Source organism: Euphorbia lathyris, chromosome 3, assembly GCF_963576675.1.
Source record: "Euphorbia lathyris chromosome 3, ddEupLath1.1, whole genome shotgun sequence".
NCBI classification, from domain to species: Eukaryota; Viridiplantae; Streptophyta; class Magnoliopsida; order Malpighiales; family Euphorbiaceae; genus Euphorbia; species Euphorbia lathyris.
In genome coordinates this window covers 96,439,895-96,462,546 of record NC_088912.1, presented here as the reverse complement: position 1 = coordinate 96,462,546, position 22,652 = coordinate 96,439,895, and the positions used below count along the sequence as shown (strand labels likewise).

At 42.2% G+C, this 22,652-nt stretch overlaps 1 pseudogene; it reads right to left on the bottom strand.

The window, feature by feature from the left end:
- Nucleotides 1-11,063: 11,063 nt before the first annotated feature.
- On the bottom strand, nucleotides 11,064-12,266 carry LOC136221741 (ATP synthase protein MI25-like; annotated as a pseudogene).
- Nucleotides 12,267-22,652: the final 10,386 nt, after the last annotated feature.

Below are 22,652 nucleotides of genomic sequence, written 5' to 3'. Positions count from 1 at the left end.
AAAATCTCAGTCGGGAGTTGTATAGGAGTACTTGGTCACCTACTTCGAAGGTTTTCTTTTGTACTTTCCTATCATGCACCCTCTTGGTTCGTTCTTTGTACAGCTTGGCATTTTCGTAATAGTTGTACCAGAGCTCATCCAGTTTGTGCAGCTGAGTTAGTCGTAGTTCACCTGAAAGTTTTGGGTCAAAATTCAAATATTTCAGCGCCTAATAAGCCTTATGCTCTAGTTCAACCGGTAAATGACAAGATTTTCCGAAAACTAAACGATAGGGGGACATTCCTATTGGAGTTTTGAAAGCTGTCCGATAGGCCCAAAGAGCATCATCCAGCTTAAGGCTCCAGTCTTTTCTAGCATTCCTTACTGTTTTTTCAAGAATACGTTTTAACTCCCTATTTGACACTTCTACCTGGCCACTCGTCTGAGGGTGGTAAGGTGTTGCAACCCTATGAGCTACGCCATACTTTTGGAGCAACATGTCAAACTGTTTGTTGCAGAAATAGGATCCCCCATCACTGATTATGGCCCGGGGGGTCCCGAATCTGGTAAAAATATTCTTTCTCAGAAATCTCATCACTACTCGAGCATCGTTTGTGGGTAGAGCTTCTGCTTCTACCCATTTGGAAACATAGTCAACCGCCACAAGAATGTATTGGTTGTTGTGTGACATGGGAAAAGGTCCCATGAAGTCTATGCCCCAAACATCAAATAGCTCACACACGAGTATACCTTGTTGAAGCATCTCATTTCTCCTAGAGATATTTCCTACTCTTTGACATGCATCACAATATTTAATGTAGCTATTAACATCTTTATGCATTTGTGGCCACCAAAACCCACTTTGGAGGATTTTTGCCACTGTCCTATCTGGCCCGAAGTGGCCACCTGGTTCCCTAGAATGACACATATTAATCACTGAATCTACCTCCTCTTCAGGTATGCATCTCCTAATTATGCCATCAGTGCAGAATCGAAATAAATATGGTTCTTCCCAAAAATATTGTTTGTTTTCAAACATGAACTTACGTTTCTTGCTTGCATCTAAATCAGGGGGAAGAATGTTACCGACTTTGTAATTTGCGATGTCTGCAAACCAGGGGAGAGATCGTACCGAATACAATGTTTCGTCTGGAAATACCTCTTTGATTGTCTCGTGTTCTGAGGTTTGTTGATCTGACTCTAACCTGGATAGGTGGTCTGCTATTACGTTTTCCACCCCTTTCTTGTCTCTGATCTCGATGTCGAATTCTTGGAGTAGTAAGATCCAACGGATCAGCCTAGGTTTTGCATCCTGTTTGCTCATCAGATATCTCAGGGCTGCATGGTCAGTAAAAACAATTACCTTAGATAACACCAAGTATGATCTAAACTTATCAAAGGCAAACACTACGGCTAGCAATTCCTTTTCAGTTATTGAATAATTCTGCTGTGCATCATTTAAGGTTTTGCTAGCATAGAAGATTGGGTGAAACAGTTTATCCACCTTCTGCCCAAGACAGGCTCCTACGGCCAGATCACTGGCATCGCACATCAACTCAAAGGGAAGGGACCAATCCGGGGTTACCATAATGGGTGCTTCAATTAATTTCTTTTTCAGTAATTTAAATGCAAGCATACATTCTTCATTGAAATTAAAATCAGCATCTTTTAGCAATAATTGGGTGAGGGGTTTAGTGATTTTTGAAAAGTCTTTTATAAATCGTCTATAAAACCCCGCGTGTCCTAAAAAGCTCCTAACTAATTTTACATTAGTAGGAGGTGGCAGTTTTTCAATCACCTCAATTTTTGCCGGATCGACCTCGATCCCCTTCCCTGACACCTTGTGTCCTAATACTATACAGTTTTGGACCATGAACTGGCACTTTTCCCAATTGAGTGCCAAATTCTTGTCTTCACAATGTTCTAAGACTCGGTCCAAGTTTTCAAGACATTGGTCAAAGGTAGGTCCTACAACATTAAAATCATCCATGAAAATTTCTAGGAACTCCTCGACCATGTCAGAAAACATAGTCATCATACAACGTTGGAACGTGGCAGGGGCATTACATAATCCGAAAGGCATCCGTCTATATGCAAAAGTCCCGTAGGGGCAAGTGAATGTTGTTTTCTCTTGATCCAAAGGGTCCACAGGGATTTGCATATAGCCAGATAGCCCATCTAAAGTGCAGAAAAATTTGTGCCCTGCCAATCGTTCCAACATTTGATCAATAAATGGTAAGGGAAAGTGGTCTTTACGGGTGGCCTCGTTTAATTTCCTATAATCTATGCATACACGCCAACCCGTAACCTTTCTAGTTGGGATTAATTCTCCTTTTTCATTTTCCATTACCGTTGTTCCCCCTTTTTTGGGCACACATTGAACCGGGCTTACCCATTGACTATCAGAAATTAGAAAGATGATACCTGCGTCGAGGAGTTTTATAACCTCGACCTTTACCACCTCTTTCATTTTAGGGTTGAGCCGTCATTGAGGTTGGGCAGATGGCTTGATCTCCTCCTCAAGAAAAATTCTATGTGTGCAGATTTTGGGGTCGATACCTTTGATGTCGTGGATTGACCATCCAAAGGCTCCTTTATGTTCCATCAGCACCTCCACCAATTTTTCTTCCTGTTCAACTGTCAACAAAGAAGAAATAATAACGGGTAAATCTGTGGGAGGTTGAAGAACAACATATTTCAGGTTGTTGGGCAAGGGTTTAAGCTCCAATTTTGGAGGTTCCTCCAACGAGGTTTTAGGTTTAGGTTTGATCTCACGATCAAGGTCCTCTTTTCTACCCTTAACCCAATAACATTTTTCAGGTGGGAGATCTTCAAATGGCTCACTTGAGTTCTCACATGTCTCACCACCTAGACCAAGTTCTAAAGAGGCATTTCTTATATCGAGATCAACTTCCTCAACACATTCATCTATAAGTGCATCCACAAAGTTACAACTTTTGGAGCGTTCTTGAGGAAATTTCATAGATTCATAAACGTTAAATGTTACCTCTTCGTCCTGCACCCTTAGGACCAATTTACCTCCATGGACGTCTATTAGTGTCCTACCGGTTGCAAGAAACGGTCTCCCGAGGAGAATGGGGACGGAGTCATCTTCTTCCATGTCGAGGACCACAAAATCGACCGGGAAGATCAGTTTGTCCACCTTTACAAGCACATCTTCAACTATGCCTCTAGGCTGTGCAATTGACCGATCCGCTAGTTGTAGTATCATGTTTGTTGGTTTAGGTTCTCCGAGCCCCAATTTCCTGAAAATTGATAGAGGCATAAGATTAATACTTGCTCCTAAATCACACAATGCCCTATCTATGTGCATGTTGCCTATCCTACACGGGATGGTAAAGCTCCATTGATCTTTAAGCTTGGGGGGTAATTTATGGGTGATTATGGCCGAGCATTGTTCTGTTAAAGCCACTATCTCATTTTCCCCAAACTTTTTCTTTTTCGACAACATGTCTTTAATAAATTTTGCATAGTTCGGCATCTCCTCTAGTGCTTCCATTAATGGAATGTTTATTTCTAATCTACTAAGGATTTCCGAGAACCGGGCAAATTTCTTATCTAGGTTGGCCTTTTTCTGCTTCTGAGGGAATGGCAGTTTTGGTGTATAAGGCCTAACCACTTTTTCTACAGCTTTTTCAGAGGCTGAAGTTTCAGATGCGGGACCGGGGTTGCTTACCACTTCCGGTTCCCTACTTACATGAGGTGACAGAGGTATTTGCGATGGAGATGCCATGAGTGTGTCCACTTCCTTGCCGCTCCTTAGGGCGATGGTTTGAGCCGCCTCTTCTTGCAAGAGGAACGCCTCGTGGCATTCCCTTTCTTCTTGTCTGATTGTCGCGAGTTGGTCACTCAGGGTCCTGCATGCCTCCTAGTTGGCTGCCAATCGGACGGATATCTCTTTTAGGAGAGTCATTATTCCTTCTGAGTACCTTGTTTGCCTGCCATAAAAATCAGAGTTAGAATAAGGACATGGAAGGGTATCCATAGGAGCCACGTAGGGCGCCGATGGATATCGTGTATGCTCCTGATCGTAGTAGTTGTAAGTTGAGGGTTCAGAATTATACCTTTGATGATTACCCAAATAACTTACATTCTCACCTCTAGGTACGTAATAGTTGATGTGGCATACCCTACCAGGGTGATTCTGGCCGCATCTCTCGCATAATGGTATCCTTGGTTGGTTATTTTGGTTGTATGAAGCCACCAGGAAGTCCATTTTTGTGTTGAGATCGTTCATGGACGGGTTTGATTCTCTGTTGTCCATAATTGCTGGAAGAACGATCCAATTTAAGTAACAGTATATCAACAAGTATATATATATATATAAATATGAATGATATTAACAAGGGAAGTATTCACAAAGAATGCCTAAACTAACAAGTCGACCTTTGGTTCGATATTGCAGAAGAAATAAATCCCCGGCAACGGCGCCAAAAACTTGATGCGGCTTCTCGCGAAACCTCACTAAGGGATAAGTGTACCCCGTCGTTATCAAGTAATAAATTTCTGGTTTAAGTCCAGGTTATCGTCCACAGGATTTATTTCTGCAAGTATCAAGCTACTAAGTCTCGGATGTTATCTAGGCTTAGGGGGTTTTGAGTTTGGTTTTGTTAAATTAATCTACTCCTAGGTTGAATTGTGCTAATCCTAGCTAAATTATCTAATTCTAACTAAGTTATCTAATTCTAGCTAAGTTATTCTAAGCCTAACTAAATTACTCTACCCCTAATTGATCTTTCATTAATGAAACTATTCGAAGGAACATGGAATGATCGATAATAATTAAGATAGATTATCAAGTCTATTGAGTAAAACCTAATCCAAGTCACTTGTATTCAAGGCGATTAACCCTACTTACCCTCCTGAGGTTCCTAGCGCGTGATTCCCTAAGGCCGAAACTAGGTCTAAGGCTCAGTAAATTGGCGCTTAATCAACTAAGAGGTCGTCAATCTCCTAGGCTCTGACTAGGTCAGATTCAGCTCGCAATATGTGCCTACTAGATTTTGGGGCTTTTGAATGAGTTAAACCAATTGAATAAAGCGTAAGACAAGAATTAGACAATAAACATAGAACAAAACAAGAGCTAAATTATTATTAAAGGCGAGATGATTGTCACAAGATACAATAAGACAAGTTCGGCAACTGTATCAAAGAGTACAAACATAGAAAGATGAAAGAAGATACAAAAATCCCTTTCAGGGAACCTGTTTACTCTGCAGCCGGCGACTTGATCTTAAGGACGGACCTTGATAATTCCTCGTTAGAAAGCTTTGAAGGAGCTTCAATGGAGTTTGAGGAAGATGGAGAAGATGGAGAGGAATTACAAGGGGAAAGCTTAAATAATTTACAAAAACGAAAGATTCCTAATTTACAATTGGAAATTCCTATTTATAGACGCGTCTCGGGCCTCGTTTTGACCTAATTTCGTGTCCTTGTTGGTGTAGGAAGACGTGGGGCCGAACGTGGCTTTGTGGGGGCAGAATTGGTCTTTTTGACCAATTCCCGCAGGTCTGCTCGCCGAGCAGGCGCCTGGTGGCCTGCTCGCCGAGCAGAAATGGCCCGGGGGGCCCTGCTCGCCGAGCGTTTTCGCCCGAAGCGCGCTCGATCCGTGCCGGATGACTTCCAAACCCTTTTTCGTCCGAACTTACACCTGCACACGCATAAAAACTCCAGAAAACATTAGTCCAAAAGCCGAATTGATCCGTCAATCGCTTATTTTGAGCAAACGCTTCGTTTGGTGCGACTTTTGACGGACCAATTAGCTTCAAAAGATAACGGAATTCTAATATGCGTGTTATTTCAGCCGTATTTGCCTAAATTAATCACAAAACGAGCCTAAATGACGAAAAGTAAATAGAATGCTTCTAATTTCTAACTAACTCACACAAAAGCATTTAAATGCGAGAATTGCTCGCTTATTAGCCAAATAAACCTAAAAACCGTCCTAAAACCGTACCCAAAGATAGGGGTTTTTGACCCCTATCAAACCTCCTCGCACTTAAAACTTTACTTGTCCCCAAGTAAACTAAAAAAACTAAACCCGCCATCACAAGCAAGCTAGAAAACTTCCCAGTTTGACTAGGTGCTTGACACAATTTCGAGCATCTGTAATCACATGCATTCGGAAATACAAAGTAGAGACACGATATCCAAAAGCCATATTTCAATTACAATAGGTCATAGTTTTAAGTAAAAGGACACATGTTCAATTGAACGAGCTTGAGGGGATCGCTTAGTAAAACACCTCACCATAGGTAGTTTGACCACAAAATCCAACGGATCAGCCTAGGTTTTGCATCCTGTTTGCTCATCAGATATCTCAGGGCTGCATGGTCAGTAAAAACAATTACCTTAGATAACACCAAGTATGATCTAAACTTATCAAAGGCAAACACTACGGCTAGCAATTCCTTTTCAGTTATTGAATAATTCTGTTGTGCATCATTTAAGGTTTTGCTAGCATAGAAGATTGGGTGAAACAGTTTATCCACCCTCTGCCCAAGACAGGCTCCTACGGCCAGATCACTGGCATCGCACATCAACTCAAAGGGAAGGGACCAATCCGGGCTTACCATAATGGGTGCTTCAATTAATTTCTTTTTCAGTAATTTAAATGCAAGCATACATTCTTCATTGAAATTAAAATCAGCATCTTTTAGCAATAATTGGGTGAGGGGTTTAGTGATTTTTGAAAAGTCTTTTATAAATCGTCTATAAAACCCCGCGTGTCCTAAAAAGCTCCTAACTAATTTTACATTAGTAGGAGGTGGCAGTTTTTCAATCACCTCAATTTTTGCCGGATCGACCTCGATCCCCTTCCCTGACACCTTGTGTCCTAATACTATACAGTTTTGGACCATGAACTGGAACTTTTCCCAATTGAGTGCCAAATTCTTGTCTTCACAACGTTCTAAGACTCGGTCCAAGTTTTCAAGACATTGGTCGAAGGTAGGTCCTACAACATTAAAATCATCCATGAAAATTTCTAGGAACTCCTCGACCATGTCAGAAAACATAGCCATCATACAACGTTGGAACGTGGCAGGGGCATTACATAATCCGAAAGGCATCCGTCTATATGCAAAAGTCCCGTAGGGGCAAGTGAATGTTGTCTTCTCTTGATCCAAAGGGTCCACAGGGATTTGCATATAGCCAGATAGCCCATCTAAAGTGCAGAAAAATTCGTGCCCTGCCAATCGTTCCAACATTTGATCAATAAATGGTAAGGGAAAGTGGTCTTTACGGGTGGCCTCGTTTAATTTCCTATAATCTATGCATACACACCAACCCGTAACCTTTCTAGTTGGGATTAATTCTCCTTTTTCATTTTCCATTACCGTTGTTCCCCCTTTTTTGGGCACACATTGAACCGGGCTTACCCATTGACTATCAGAAATTGGAAAGATGATACCTGCGTAGAGGAGTTTTATAACCTCGACCTTTACCACCTCTTTCATGTTAGGGTTGAGCCGTCGTTGAGGTTGGGCAGATGGCTTGATCTCCTCCTCAAGAAAAATTCTATGTGTGCAGATTTTGGGGTCGATACCTTTGATGTCGTGGATTGACCATCCAAAGGCTCCTTTATGTTCCATCAGCACCTCCACCAATTTTTCTTCCTGTTCAACTGTCAACAAAGAAGAAATAATAACGGGTAAATCTGTGGGAGGTTGAAGAAAAACATATTTCAGGTTGTTGGGCAAGGGTTTAAGCTCCAATTTTGGAGGTTCCTCCAATGAGGTTTTAGGTTTAGGTTTGATCTCACGATCAAGGTCCTCTTTTCTACCCTTAACCCAATAACATTTTTCAGGTGGGAGATCTTCAAATGGCTCACTTGAGTTCTCACATGTCTCACCACCTAGACCAAGTTCTAAAGAGGCATTTCTTATATCGAGATCAACTTCCTCAACACATTCATCTATAAGTGCATCCACAAAGTTACAACTTTTGGAGCGTTCTTGAGGAAATTTCATAGATTCATAAACGTTAAATGTTACCTCTTCGTCCTGCACCCTTAGGACCAATTTACCTCCATGGACGTCTATTAGTGTCCTACCGGTTGCAAGAAACGGTCTCCCGAGGAGAATGGGGACGGAGTCATCTTCTTCCATGTCGAGGACCACAAAATCGACCGGGAAGATCAGTTTGTCCACCTTTACAAGCACATCTTCAACTATGTCTCTAGGCCGTGCAATTGACCGATCTGCTAGTTGCAGTGTCATGTTTGTTGGTTTAGGTTCTCCGAGCCCCAATTTCCTGAAAATTGATAGAGGCATAAGATTAATACTTGCTCCTAAATCACACAATGCCCTATCTATGTGCATGTTGCCTATCCTACACGGGATGGTAAAGCTCCCTTGATCTTTAAGCTTGGGGGGTAATTTATGGGTGATTATGGCCGAGCATTGTTCTGTTAAAGCCACTATCTCATTTTCCCCAAACTTTTTCTTTTTCGACAACATGTCTTTAAGAAATTTTGCATAGTTCGGCATCTCCTCTAGTGCTTCCATTAATGGAATGTTTATTTCTAATCTACTAAGGATTTCCGAGAACCGGGCAAATTTCTTATCTAGGTTGGCCTTTTTCTGCTTCTGAGGGAATGGCAGTTTTGGTGTATAAGGCCTAACCACTTTTTCTACAGCTTTTTCAGAGGCTGAAGTTTCAGATGCGGGACCGGGGTTGGTTACCACTTCCGGTTCCCTACTTACCTGAGGTGACAGAGGTATTTGCGATGGAGATGCCACGAGTGTGTCCACTTCCTTACCGCTCCTTAGGGCGATGGTTTGAGCCGCCTCTTCTTGCAAGAGGAACGCCTCATGGCATTCCCTTTCTTCTTGTCTGATTGTGGCGAGTTGGTCACTCAGGGTCCTGCATGCCTCCTCGTTGGCTGCCAGTCGGACGGATATCTCTTTTAGGAGAGACATTATTCCTTCTGAGTACCTTGTTTGCCTGCCATAAAAATCAGAGTTAGAATAAGGACATGGAAGGGTATCCATAGGAGCCACGTAGGGCGCCGATGGATATCGTGTATGCTCCTGATCGTAGTAGTTGTAAGTTGAGGGTTTAGAATTATACCTTTGATGATTACCCAAATAACTTACATTCTCACCTCTAGGTACGTAATAGTTGATGTGGCATACCCTACCGGGGTGATTCTGGCCGCATCTCTCGCAGAATGGTATCCTTGGTTGGTTATTTTGGTTGTATGAAGCCACCAGGAAGTCCATTTTTGTGTTGAGATCGTTCATGGACGGGTTTGATTCTCTGTTGTCCATAATTGCTGGAAGAACGATCCAATTTAAGTAACAGTATATCAACAAGTATATATATATATATACAAATATGAATGATATTAACAAGGGAAGTATTCACAAAGAATGCCTAAACTAACAAGTCGACCTTTGGTTCGATATTGCAGAAGAAATAAATCCCCGGCAACGGCGCCAAAAACTTGATGCGGCTTCTCGCGAAACCTCACTAAGGGATAAGTGTACCCCGTCGTTATCAAGTAATAAATTTCTGGTTTAAGTCCAGGTTATCGTCCACAGGATTTATTTCTGCAAGTATCAAGCTACTAAGTCTCGGATGTTATCTAGGCTTAGGGGGTTTTGAGTTTGGTTTTGTTAAATTAATCTACTCCTAGGTTGAATTGTGCTAATCCTAGCTAAATTATCTAATTCTAACTAAGTTATCTAATTCTAGCTAAGTTATTCTAAGCCTAACTAAATTACTCTACCCCTAATTGATCTTTCATTAATGAAACTATTCGAAGGAACATGGAATGATCGATAATAATTAAGATAGATTATCAAGTCTATTGAGTAAAACCTAATCCAAGTCACTTGTATTCAAGGCGATTAACCCTACTTACCCTCCTGAGGTTCCTAGCGCGTGATTCCCTAAGGCCGAAACTAGGTCTAAGGCTCAGTAAATTGGCGCTTAATCAACTAAGAGGTCGTCAATCTCCTAGGCTCTGACTAGGTCAGATTCAGCTCGCAATATGTGCCTACTAGATTTTGGGGCTTTTGAATGAGTTAAACCAATTGAATAAAGCGTAAGACAAGAATTAGACAATAAACATAGAACAAAACAAGAGCTAAATTATTATTAAAGGCGAGATGATTGTCACAAGATACAATAAGACAAGTTCGGCAACTGTATCAAAGAGTACAAACATAGTAAGATGAAAGAAGATACAAAAATCCCTTTCAGGGAACCTGTTTACTCTGCAGCCGGCGACTTGATCTTAAGGACGGACCTTGATAATTCCTCGGTAGAAAGCTTTGAAGGAGCTTCAATGGAGTTTGAGGAAGATGGAGAAGATGGAGAGGAATTACAAGGGGAAAGCTTAAATAATTTACAAAAACGAAAGATTCCTAATTTACAATTGGAAATTCCTATTTATAGACGCGTCTCGGGCCTCGGTTTGACCTAATTTCGTGTCCTTATTGGTGTAGGAAGACGTGCGGCCGAACGTGGCTTTGTGGGGGCAGAATTGGTCTTTTTGACCAATTCCCGTAGGTCTGCTCGCCGAGCAGGAAAGGCTGCTCGCCGAGCAGAATTGCGACGAGCAGCCCCTGCTCGGCGAGCAGGCGCCTGGTGGCCTGCTCGGCGAGCAGAAATGGCCCGGGGGGCCCTGCTCGCCGAGAGTTTTCACCCGAAGCGCGCTCGATCCGTGCCGGATGACTTCCAAACCCTTTTTCATCCGAACTTACACCTGCACACGCATAAAAACTCCAGAAAACATTAGTCCAAAAGCCGAATTGATCCGTCAATCGCTTATTTTGATCAAACGCTTCGTTTGGTGCGACTTTTGACGGACCAATTAGCTTCAAAAGATAACGAAATTCTAATATGCGTGTTATTTCGGCCGTATTTGCCTAAATTGATCACAAAACGAGCCTAAACGACGAAAAGTAAATAGAATGCTTCCAATTTCTAACTAACTCACACAAAAGCATTTAAATGCGAGAATTGCTCGCTTATTAGCCAAATAAACCTAAAAACCGTCCTAAAACCGTACCCAAAGATAGGGGTTTTTGACCCCTATCATTAGGTTACCTTGTTGAGCGCCCGATAATCAATGCACAAGGCTCCCGCTTCTTCTGGAATAAAGCAGGGGCTCCCCAACCTTTTCCACAGCAATATAGGGAAAAACAAATAGCATGTTCAGCTGGAATATAAAAAGAAATAGGCCTCAATGAGTTCCGGAAATTCTTTCCTGAGCTGAATCAATCCCCTTTAACTAATAGATGCTAGTTTGGGGGCCATCTGCTAAACCTAGCCCCAGTCTAAATAGTTGGGGGTTTGGCTCCAGGCTCCAACTCGATCTTGTGGTAGACTGCCCTGCTAGGGGGCACTCGGCAACTCACTCGTGGGGCATGATATTCCATAGTGTCTCAAGTACTTGCTGCACTTCCTGACAAAGAAGTCGTCTTGGTATTGGATCCGCTCTTATGTTAGCATGAACATGAATTAGATTCTATTCATCTTCTTTATTCTTAAGAGAACCCCCCACCCGAACCATTCTTAAGACCACCAAGCCCTCTCGAATGAGTTCTACTATAGAAGCTTTCAACGTACACCCAGGGAAAAATCTTTCACTCACTGAGAAGTGAAAACCTGTGACTAGATCGTCCTGAAGACGGATGCGACGGGAAGAAGTGGCATTTGAAAGTGTTGCTGACTTAACATTTAGGTTTCGGCATAACAAAGCTTGCACTGTCTTTTCGCACTTAGGCGCACAGCGTGCCATTGGTAATGATTCTACTACGGTGCCACAAATTCACAAGCTGATCCTAAGTAATCGTTGTTGTTCAGTGGATTCCGGAGGAACTACTTCGTTAGGATTGGGGAATTGCTGCGATTCTTCCTGAATAGCCTGGATTCTCCCGTCGAGAGTCACTTTGAAAGTATTACCTAAACTCTTCCGACTGAATATGATAAAGCCTATAAAACAACGAGCTACTATCATTTCTTCATTATAGATTGAGATTTTCTTCGAACTTAATGCACAAATAGATAGAATAGCAGCAAATAACATCTTTCTAGCCTGCATATTCGTGGAACTCAATCTCATTTATAAAGCCTTATCTCTATCTTTCAGCAACTGAACGGGAAGTGGTTTAGGAAAGGACTGACGAATCGGATGCGCTCGCCCAGCGAGAAAGGCCCTGATCTTGCCAACCAAGTAAAAAGAAAAAAGAAAGAAGAGAACGAAAGGAGGGGAGAACTTCGTATTTTGGTAATTCTCTAGGAGTCATCTTTAACCTTGAATGCTATTAATAAATTCTACAGCAATAGTCCCTCGGACTCGGAAAGTAATAACGAAAATGGCTAACCCAATAGCAGATTCCGCAGCTGCCACCGTTGGAACCAATGAAGCAAATAATTGACCCATCATATCATCCGAAGAAACAGAAAATACCAAAAAGTTCAAATTCACAGCTAATAACATTGATTCAATTGGCATTGACATAATAGGAATATTTCGTCTATTAAGGAGGATTCCCCGAATACCTAAAATAAAGATGATCATCGAAAATGTCAAATATTTGATAGGATCCATTTCGGGAACGTGGAATGTAAGAGAAATTCAAATGTTCTAACTAAGATAAGCGGAGAACTTTTTAATTCCAGACCTGTTAATGCCCCTACCAAACCAAAAAAAAGTATAACGAAGAGTGACCAAACCAAGATGCAAGGGAAAAACTTCGCAGAGTTTACCAATCCTCAGGGTTAAAGTATCCCTGCTGAATGTTTTGGTAATAGTACTGCTTTTCTCTTGTTTTTGGATCGCTCCTTATGTCCAGGCCCCTGAGTCTTAGGCTTAGCCTTGGGCTTGTACAAAGTAGGGCGTGGAAGCAACTAGTCCCGTATCAAATGAAACTGTGTTAAGCATGGCCTAAAAACCCTAATTTTAGCTAGAAAAAATGACGAAAAGCCGAGTTTTTTCGATAAGATTCTCATATCATATATCTTATGATATTAGCTTACTGAACACTAAGTCAATGAAAGAACGAACCCATTCGTAACAAACTTCTCTACGGAAGCCATAGCCATAGCTACTACACCTATTAAAGTCAAGCCAGACAGAGGCGCCCCATAGGGCTTATACCAGAACTAAGGTAAGGCGTATGAACCCATAGCTACTACACCCAGCCAGTGCTATAGCTCTGAATCAATATTAGTGTATAGTAATGAGGCAAGAAAGCTTACTTCACACTAAGTCAAAGCTTAGTTCAGTAGCTTACTGAACAAACACTCACCTTGTTGACTTGCAGGCTTTATTCGTTACTGTTGACTTAATTCGTTACTTCGTAACTAGCTTTCTTGCTTGAATTCGTTACTGTTGACTTACTTCGTTCCTCTCCGCTTTGCTCGAGTTACTTCGTTCCTAAGCAAGTACTAGGAACCAAGTAATTACCTAGGCTGAATAAGCGAAGCGAAAGAAGGCCCGATCCCGGAAGAGCAAAACCAAAAGGTGGGGTATCACATCGAAATGGAAGAGAAGATGGGATTTAGGCCTAGCTAGAGCCCTTTAGATCCTTAGGATTTAGCCTATTATTACTTACTTATTTAGTACACCTATACTAAAGTGTAAAACTGATGTCGTTCTCTAGTTCCTAGGAATAGAAGACTGAGCCCTCAGGGGAAAAAAAGCTCTATTCAATGCCGGTCTCCTCCTGTATGTACTCGTGCTACGTGTCACCGAGAACCTCTCATAGCAGGAGTAAGATTCTAAAATGTTACAGATGGTACGGGGTTGCGACACCTGATAAAAGCCTTTATTTTCGAATAAAAAGCATAAGAATCCAATTTCTTATCAGTAAGAATCCAAATTCTGCCTAATAATAGAAAGAAGAGATTTTTTGCTAATAAAAGATTATAAAGGTTCAGGGAAATTGCATAGTTTTACTTCTAAAATACATCTAATTAAAGTCAAGAAAATGCAACATCAAAAGTTTATTCTAAAATTCTATTACTAATTTCTCCCGAAGTGAAGAAGAGAAGAAGGTGCTAAGTTCGTCTTTTCCTTACCTTTTTACTAGGTATTTTTGTACTTTCGAATGTTAACTTGTGCAACTATCTGCTGATATTGACTTTATCTATAAAGATTTTTAGGAGAATTTTCTATTTTCTATGTCTCGCTACCGATTTATTTTATCTTATTCAAGATAAACGACTTTCAGGTTTCTATTTTCTATCTCCGTTACAAGAAAAGTTCATAAAGAAGGATGATCTACCTCAGTTTTTAGATGAAACGCTACCTGATTGTAATACTAATTGATTCTTTCATCGTGTTTGATTGAAACACTTTCTTGATTGCTAACCCCAAGCGAAGAGCTTATTCTTTTCCTCGGCTACCGAAGCCTCCTATAATATAATGTCAAATGAAAGAAAAGCTGCAGGCGAGACAAATGCCGATTCTATCTCTGCCAACTATCTCTTTATAGCTGGATTATCTCCATCAATAGCACCTCGCTTGTAGCCACTTCTGTACCTGTACCCGTACCGGCTTGAGTAGCCGAAATAGGGGATTGGAGAGCTGTGGAAAGACTGAAAGATGGAAGTTGTTGAACGAGAGGGAACGAGGAATGGGGTAGTCCGCTTTGTACGAACCGGGAGTGGGCTTCCTTGCAGAGTAATAGAATATGAAAAAATCCTCCCTAAGGCTCACCTTAGCAAGCTTCAAATTACTTTTCAGTTATCCCAAACCATTGAGTATGCACTATATTCATATCTGCGTGGGCACTATCTATCATGATTGGTAGTCCTAAGGTAAGTAAGGTTAGGTTACAAAGTAACTATACTTCCTATTCCTAAACTTCAACTTGAATGTGTTAAGCATAACCTTAGGAGGACAAATGGACGGACCTTGACAGCAAGCAAGCCAAAGAAAGGTGGAAATTGACCTAGCTTCAACTAGAAAAGTATACGCCAATAGAACCAGGGGTTAAGGTCTTTCTTTCATGGACTAGATTCCAGCAGACAGCGATCTTCTTACTGAGAAAGCAACGTTTAACGAATCAGATGTGAATCACCCACATGAGGATCAGAAGACGCATTCTAATGCTCTATAGAGCCCGCAAGCCTCCCTTAGAACTTTAGGGACCGGAGTACGAGATCAGGATAAGGCCGAACCCACCTAGGTTTCGAATAGGGATCCTGTTGCTAAGGTAGCCTTGAGAAGGAGGATGTCGCCAATATTTTCTTCCTGCCGCTCTTACTGACTGAATCTGGTAACTAATGCCGCAAAAGAGGTGCCGCATCGCCTACCACAACTTCTTTTGCTGAACCTGTATATGAGACTGACTTTCTTCCTACTATACAACTTTACCCGGCTAAACGTACTAAACCTACTTAAACTACTTTCTTCTTGCTTTTCTTGCTCCTATCTTCTTCCCTAAATAATTAGGTAACAGCCCGCTAGTTCCCGGAGGGGCGATTCCACCTATAGACAGATAAGACCCTAACTAATCAATCATCAAACCGTAACTAAGAAGCTTGACTTCGAGAACAGAACAGAAAGGAAGACTAATTACGGAGCAAGTCATCATGCCCCTATAGGAATGAATTAAGGCAGTTAGGCTGGGAAAGACCAATGAATAGAAGGAATGGAATCAGGGAATGCGTTAATTGGTTGCGTTCGAGTGTACAAAATCCGGTTTTCATTGTTTCGAATAAGTATTTTTGGTCCGTAACCCAGCAGTTTTTTCTTTCCCGTGTTAGGAGGCGCTATCTAGGTACCAATAAGTCTATTGTCTTCCAAGGGAATCCCGCGATGCCCCTGCCCCTTCATTGTCTACCTATATCCCCTTCCCGCCCAAAAAGCCTTTCCACTCCCTCTGATAACCAGAATATCATTCTTTATTTGCATCTTCGCGCTGTTAATGGTTTAATGAGGATTTCCTTTAGAACAAACGGTTCTCAGAAATTGACCTCAATTGCTTTGAGGATCGTATTTGGCCTTACCTTCCCTCGCCAGACGACTTAGGTCTTCCACCTATCACTGGTCGACTGTTCCCTTGAGGGATCTGTGAAGAGGCGTATATTTTCCATTGGTAACCACATAAATCAGAGGCTCTTAAAACCGATCCATGTTTGGTTAGCTTCTGTGTTGAAGAAGACAAGATGGTACCCTCGATCAGTTGGCGCCTCTGGTTAGGTTAAAGGGGGCTGTGAACACGTTCTCATATTCTTTGTCTGCTTCCACGGATAGATGGCCGCTGCTAATCCTATTTGAAATATTCCAGTTCTGTTCTTATTTGACCGCTCATTCACATCGAGCGTAGTGAATTCTACCTTGGCCATAAACGTCTTTGATGTACCATTTGTTAAAAGGAAATGGTCTCAAGTGTGTTTTGTGGCTGGGCAGCCACTTGGCTACTATGCTTCTTGGCCTCTCTTCGCCTTCACACATCATGTTATTGTGGCGGCAGAGAAGGTTTATCCGGGTCGTAAGTTTCAGCATTATGATGTGCTTGGTGATGATGTTCTCATCGCCGATGCTAAAGTTGCACCTGTCTACGCATCATTGTTGGATTTGTTGGGAGTATCTATATCCCAATCAAAATCCCTCATTTCCAATACTGGTTGTGTGGAGTTTGCCAAGAGATTCTTGGTCAATAGGGGACAGTGTGATTTGTCACCTGTCTCCTTGCGATGTATTCATAACTATTATCATCCTAATGGCTTATTTGCCATACACTTTTAATATAGTGTAAAAAGGTTTTCAACCGGATTGGTGGTTGTGGATATAAATCTCTTGCTCGTCTTTCACATAGTTCTTCTCTAACAGTGAAAAGAAGAAAAGCGATGTGGTGAGTTGTTTTGACAAGATACCGCATGACCATTTGCTGTCGAAGCTTCGTTCGTGTCTGGGTGCTGAGAATGAGGAAATAATCAATCCGCTTTCGAATGGGAGTAACTGTTTGCTTAAGCGATCAGCTCTCCATCTGTAGAAGGAGAATGGCTAATAGTTGCTCTGCTGCTGCTAGGGCTATCGGTAAAGTGCTCGAGTCTCTATCAGTCTACCCCCTCTCCCGAAAGTGCACTAAAGGGCAGAGCACGGACACCTCACCTATGTGTGGCTATCTCTTAGGTGGTGTTAGCGGTACATCATTCTTGGTCCATGCTGTAGGCCTTAACCAGCCTGCAGCTGGATCAGTCGTTCCTCTACTTGTGGTTGTCTCGACTGCATTCTCTTATTCCAAAGCTAATGTTAACTATTTAACTAATCCGAGATAGGCGAAGGAGGGTAAACTCCTTACACTTTTCTTCAGAAGTCGAAGTCAACTCTTTGCTTTCTTGCCTCAGCATCTTGACCGTAACCCTCACATGATCCAACTTAGCACTGTCGCTTACCTCGTCAGCCCAGCATTTAGACCTAAAGCCTTACTAGCACTTCCAAAGTATCCCGCACCAACGTTCATGCTAGCAACCAAGTCTCAGCTCCAGCTAGCCAACAGTTAGCCGAATCACAGAACCAGAACCTTTCTTCTAGCAAGATTTAAGGTTTGGTATTTCAGACGGCACAAGACCCTCTTGTTTGTGTAGAAGCTCTTGCCTTCCTTAGAGAAAGTGACATACTTAATGGACGAGTAAGAACTCTCTTTCCCATACTTGTCTTTTGGTCAACAACCAACTACACTACAACTCTCTTTCTTTACCGAGATAGATGTTCCGATGAAGCAGACTAGACTGAGGAAATGGTGTACCAACTAATCCGACTACCGAGCCTACTTTCGAGACTACTTACTTTACCGAGGTAAAACTCTTATTTACTTCTCAGCCAACCAAACAAAACTCCTTCCTTTTCCAAAGCAGCAGATGTAGCTCAAAGCCGTACTTGCTTGTCTTGAAAGCTTGTTCTGTTTACACTTTCTTGCTTGCCTAAATGCATTCTCAGTTCTTGAGAGAGTTAAAATAGCGTATAATAGTAGTAAATAAGCTACTGAAGCATCGCATCGCCCAGGCGTACTCGAAACTGCTTGAAGAACATTGGACTAATAGAGAGGGTAAAGTGATTTTGTGTGACTTCAAAAAGAAAGACTACTTTATGCTCCTAAGTGGGAAACTCGATTTAGACATTACCTTTTGCTTTTCTTTCTGTAGCATCAAGCCTTTTCTTTCAAAGTGAAGGGGCTTAGATCCTAATCTAATATTACCATTCTTCCCTCTCGTAATGTCCGTCCGCTAGTCTAAATAAAGTAAGCTAGTCATCGGAACGAAGTGTAGAATTAAGTGGAGAAAGCAAGTAACGAATGAAAGCAATAAAGATAAGATATACAAAGTGTACCGCGATTAGTTTAGCCCTTTCTTCATAGGCAGTGCTCTCTTGTTGAGGCAGAGCTCTTACTAATTCTATTACTAAGATAATGCAATGTAATTGATGAACATCTGAAAGGATGCTCTCGAAGGAAAGCTTTGATGGCTCTCGAAGGAAAGCTTTGATGGCTCTCGAAGGCCTAAAGCCGGGCTAGAGGCACTAAAAGAAAGCAGGGCAAAGAAAGCAGGAAGCCTAGGGCCGCTAGGGAGTCTGATAAGGTTACCGGTTCAAAAGCAGACTTGGAGGTGAAAAAGCCTAATAGGCAGGCTAGAGAAAAAGGTTCCTAAGCAGCCAGAAGAAAGCAGGGTAAAGAAAGTGAGTTCCAAGCCGGGTAAAGAAAGTGAGTTCCAAGCCGGCTAGAGGCTCATAAGCAGGATCGGGAAAAGGATTGCTAAGCAGCCAAAACCGATAGGAAGGTCACCAATGAGTATTAAATACGTAATTGATGGGGCATGCTCCAGAGGGATTGAAGCCTATATGCCTCTTTCTTTACCCACTAAGTAAGAAGTAGAAGTTCGAGGGTTTGGAAAGAAAGAATGGGAACAAAGCAAAGCCAGCAAGCAAGTTCCCCAAGGGTAAGCAAAGCAAAGCCAGCAAGCAAGTCACGAAGAGAAGAAAGAAAGCTAATAGAAATAGAAGTTTACGGAAGGACTTTCGAATAGAAAGAAGGGGTTAACAGAAAAGTTTGAGCTATTAGAGTCAAGATTGAGAGCCTTCGAAGGAAGTCATGAAGTGACTGATGCTACTGCCTTATGTTTGGTACCCGATATTGTGATTCCATACAATCGGACTTTGAGAAATGCAATGGATCATCGTGTCCTAAAATAAATTTTACTATGTATTGTAGTCGTATGGCTGCTTTGCTAGCAATGAGAAGCTCCGGATACACATTTTTATTTTTATTTTTTTCAAAAAAGCTTACAAGGAGCGATGGTATATGCAGCTAGAAATCGTATTCGAAGATGGAAGGAGTTGGCTGACGCTTTCATAAAGCAAACACAACATGGATATGGCACCGGATTTAATGGCTATGGAAAAGAATAAAGATAATGAAACTTTCAAAGAATACGCTCAGAAATGGAGGGATAAGGCCGCACAAGCACAAGTGATTCCACCCTTATCTGAGAAAGAATTGATTGCTACTTTCCTTGACACACTCAGAGCTCCGTTATATTGCGAACAAAGCAGCAAGTTTCTCAGACTTTGTTGTGACAGGTGAAAGAATAGAACAGGGAATCATAAAAGGAAAGTTGGAAGCAATACAACAATAAAAGTCCTATTTTCGAAAGAATGCTGGAAGGAGAAAGAAGGTAGTAAGAAAGTTTACGCAAGGACAAACTGTAAGAAGAATAGATAGAAGGCAAAGAAGCTAGAAAATGCCTAACACACCCATCTCGTGTCCATGGGGGTCCCCTCCTTGATCTCAGTCTTTCACATTCGCCGTGCATTCGGTCTTTTGTGTTAGGTCAATCGCTTGACTCGACTTAAGGAAAGACGTAGGCTCCTTCCCTCTTCCCTTTGCTTATTTAGCTTAATGTTGACGGGTGCCCCTTCCGCTTTTATGCAACGGGCTTTAAACCACCCTTCCTCCAAGATGGAAGTTTAGCTCCAGAAAAGTCTCTTTAGGAAAAGTCATTGGAACCGGGTATCAGAGCCCCCGTTGGACTAAGGGTAAGGGCCTTTTGGAACTTCTTTTCCCCTACCCTAGCCTAGAAGAAAGGCTTCCTTTCATGCTTTCCTCCTATCCTTTAATCCGAATTCCTCTCTGACTCCGCTGACACGCTAAATAAGTAATTCATTGAATCACCATAGGCAGAAGTTCAACGAGAATAAGAAGAGCTCACCTTTCTTTAACATAACACATGGCACAAAAGATAAAGAGAGAGATAAGCTTAGGACTTTGCTGGCATTAACTTCATTAGTCGGGGGGAAGGAAAGACATAGTCGGATTGTTCGGAAGATAAGGAGTGAAAGAAGATCGAATCTTTCTTCCAATCAAGCTTACATCTTTCAACCAAGACCTTCAGCCTCAACTGAAAAGTTGGCAGCCCTTTCCAGCTTGGTAGAAACTCCTCCAAGCCTTGCTTCATTCAAAAAGAAGCTCTAATAGCTTTCGTTAGCATTTTACAGCGGGTTAACGAGAAGATGATCTGAGCAGGATAAAGCTATGAAGCTAGCGTAAGCCAGCCTACTAATGCTCAAAAATGGGATTCGGGCTCGGACTCTGGGCTAAAGTAGAAAAATTTATCATCAGAGGTAAATGCTCCATCCGAATCATCCACTGGCCAGAACCCAGGGCACCCGCCCACTGGAAAGTAGCCGCTTCAACCGCAACCCGCCTCGATCCCCTCTGATCAATCCGGGCGGTTCTTTGGAGAATACGAAGCAGACACAAGATAATCGGGAAGGGCCAGGCCTGCTGAAGCAGCAAGGGCCAGCAGAAGGAAAGGTTAACTGAAGGAGATAGAAAAAGATAAGGGTAAGGAAGTTTACAGGGTAATATAAGTAAGTACACTAGCAATAGACCAGTAAGTCAGTACATCACTAGCACTAGCTATAGCAGTAACCAGTAGAATGAGTTAGTTAAAAAAAAATCCTTAAAGAAAAAGGTAGAAACAATAAAGACAGGTGAGTAATATGATTATCAATATCTTGATTCTACATTCTTGAATCTTGGAATCTTTTCTTTTCTCTTGATGGAATGCGTGCTGATAGGATGAGATGGGCTGAACAAAAATGGGTTCGTCATCCCATAATCATTCAGTATTCATCTCCGCAGATATTTCCAGATCGCGAGACATAATCCTCTCTACGACACGACACTGGAGTATCTTTTTTCCATTTCCGAAAAGTGAACGGACAGCCGCCCCTTCCCCTTCTCACAATGTTCCCAAACTTGCTCCAAAAAATGGGATCGGCGTGGGGAACTTCCGCCGGTTCTGGAGCCAGCGGGTTCTGAATGACCTCCCTCTCACGGTGGTTAACCATCTCGAAAAAATCCATATCGTCTATCTGAAAAACGTGTCTCAACTACATCCAACTCCCCTCTTTCCCTGTCGAAAAACCAACCCTACTCAAATTTTTCTAAAAATGCTAACCAAGTGACACACTGGGGCCATGGGTCATGAAAGAGGTTGACCCCCATCCCCCTTCACTATGTATGGCCAATGAACTCCTCGCTTTAGTCCGTTCTTTTCCTTCTTTGGGCTCGGGTCGATAGTAGCCGTGGTAGTAATGTCCCGGAGCCCGGCTACCGACCCGAGGCGTCGATCGGAAAAGTCATAAAGGGATGTTAAACGTAATTCTAGAAGAGCATTACCACAACAAAAAAAATCCGAGTCTTGGAAGTGCTATATTGAGAATTAGAGTCTTGCGGCAAAGCAGATGAACTAGCAATCCTTCCATAGGGCTTTTTGCCCGTATTTGACTCCTTACTACCGCCAGCAGATGATTTCTTAAAAACATTTCCTGTCCCGACTGAGGGAGCTGCGAAGGCTAAGCCGGAGTCTCTCTCTTCAATCGGCCGGAGATTTTCTATATAAAAAAAATTCCCGTCCTTACTGAGCCCTTGAGTTATATCAAGCTGGTGCGGACAGGGTGGTTTCACCGATCCATTCGCCTATCTCATTAGGGCTGGGCAGTAGCGCAGTGACTTGACTCTATCTATTGTTCATATGCGTCGTCAGCAAGCCTCTTTCTCAACGGTTATCCCATCACAGCATAGCTCACGGGAGAACGACCGGGTCTTAGGGAGCAGTTCCAGTCATTATATAAAGTAATTTTCTCTTTCTTGGTTCCGATTCTCGTCAAATTGGCATCTCTTTTGATTCCGTCCTCGGGGATTAGCTCTGGCTAGAAAGACCTCACCATCATCACACATCATAGGCCCCGCTTGTCTCTATCTTGATCGAACGCGTCAGCAGTCTCCCACCTATCAAGACTCTCAAACCCTGTAGGATAGTTGCCTACCTACTCCGGCTCATCTGTTTACCCGAGTTAGACCGCTTGCATCTTACCTTACATCAAGAGTCCCTACCCCTATCTTTCCCCATCCCGTCACGAGCAATCGAATGAGTTTTGGGAAATGTGAAAGAAAAGAAGATGGATGCCCGGTGTCTCATTCAAGCTTAAGGCTTGTTCGGATAGTATTTTACAGTCTTATTGAAGTGAACTTTCAAATCTTCCAATCATGCCAAAAAGTCAGGTTTTGAACAGCAAAAAGGAGAGTTTCCGAAAAAAAATTTACTGTACGAAATAGTAAAAAAGTTGCCCTCCAAACGACCAGGAACAGAATGATTCATCTAAAATTACCGAGGTTTGGCGA